Raw genomic sequence first — 1,168 nt, forward strand, 5'->3', positions numbered from 1 at the left:
ATATATATATATATTCTGAATATATATATATATTCTGCAGAAGGACTGAAACCAGAAATTGACAGTTAGCGACTGCCGAGGAATCGATGCTGTGTGCATCATCACCAGGGTTTTTATATGGATAACAACAAAGAACCAATAGTTAAATGCAATGGCTGGGTAGACATTAGTGAATTATTTTTAATTGAACAATGCATTCACGACTTGAGAGCCCAGACCAAAACTTAATAAGGTGTTATGTGCAGGCTTAGGCTATATTTCAACCTCACATCTTTTAGCACATAATGTGGTCATTGTATTCGCCTTGAGTTCGGGTACGGTTCAGCTGGAAATGGAGCCAGGCCTGCTTTCTACAGAACAGTATAACACAGAGAATTATAGTTCATACAAAGGCTAACACAGAGAATCACATTACTGAATGATAATAATTTTTCTCTCTACAAAACACAACCGGCAGCAGGAGATCTAATAACTGCTGATAAAATAACCTAAACATCTCAATACTCATCAATGCTGAAAAAACAATGTTTGTGTGCTAAATGTGCTGAGCAAGCTAAAATATGAAATGATAACACAAAGTAGAAAAAAACACACGACATTCCCACAATGACAAGAGGAAGAGGAGGAAGAGGAGGAAGAGGAGGAGAGGAGACGTATCAGGCTGCGTCCTGGTCGCCTGAAGGGACGCCACCCCCCCATGACACAAGGCAGGGGAAAGCGTCAGCTCGCCTACTGATGATGAACCGCCCATTTCACCTCTCTGCACGATGGCTGCCGTATGGCGTCCTTAATCTGTTTATCACTGTGTAACCAGATAAGTTTATTATTCTGGAACTGTTTACATCAAACATTTAAAGTAAGATATATATATATATATATATATATATGTAACTTTTACTTTACTTTTACTGTAGAAACATGGTGGTTCAATATGGTGGACTCCGCCAGAAGAGGACTCGCTCCCTCTGTAGATAAAAACGTCTTATTGTAACAAAAACATAACGATTCCTATTTTTATACACTAATGGAAACATACCGATGTTATATTATATTACATTTACAAAATCTTTAACTATAAATAATCATAAAACTATTATTTAAAGAAATGTAGGTGGTCTTGTGATCCTCTTACATTGTGGATGAGGGCACATCAGCACTGTGCCATGGA

The sequence above is a fragment of the Morone saxatilis genome, unplaced genomic scaffold (assembly GCF_004916995.1).
Source record: "Morone saxatilis isolate NCDOM2014 unplaced genomic scaffold, NCSU_SB_2.0 Contig11, whole genome shotgun sequence".
Classification (NCBI taxonomy): Eukaryota; Metazoa; Chordata; class Actinopteri; family Moronidae; genus Morone; species Morone saxatilis.